The sequence below is a fragment of the Penaeus monodon genome, chromosome 34 (assembly GCF_015228065.2).
Source record: "Penaeus monodon isolate SGIC_2016 chromosome 34, NSTDA_Pmon_1, whole genome shotgun sequence".
Lineage (NCBI taxonomy): Eukaryota > Metazoa > Arthropoda > Malacostraca > Decapoda > Penaeidae > Penaeus > Penaeus monodon.
This window is the reverse complement of record NC_051419.1, coordinates 6,258,125-6,258,531: the sequence shown is the minus strand read 5'-3', so window position 1 is coordinate 6,258,531 and position 407 is coordinate 6,258,125. Positions and strand designations below refer to the sequence as shown.

Here is a 407-nt window from a genome sequence, read left to right as displayed (position 1 = left end):
CACATATGTATGTATATGTAATACAATAGTTATTTAATGTTTAGCTTTATATCTAGTGTTAATGTTATATAACTAGGAAGTTAGAGGTTGTTACAGTATAGTTTTGTTGCTCATTTATTGGCATTTTCTGGCATGTACAGGTACAGTACTGGCATATGTTTATATAACTGGCATAGAACTGACATTAAGTTTCCTATTTCTTGATTGCTTCTTGGACTAGCATGTGGTTTTCAAGTTGAGCGACTTTTTTGAAAAGTAAAAAAAAGTCATGGCTAATTAATTTTTTTTACCTATTTTTCTTTCATTTCCCAGTAGGAGAAGTCTGTTATCTGATATAAAGCATTAGAGGAAGTGTACGTTGCAGGCATCCCTTCCATTTATTCAAGGAAATTCTGATTGATTCCAGT

The 407-nt window shown here is 31.7% G+C and overlaps 1 protein-coding gene across 1 annotated transcript in view; it reads left to right on the top strand.

Moving 5' to 3' along the window:
• The window catches only part of LOC119594548 (transcription initiation factor TFIID subunit 10-like), a gene marked incomplete in the record, with an annotated part of 45,035 nt that overhangs the window by 4,226 nt on the left and 40,402 nt on the right, over positions 1 to 407 (top strand).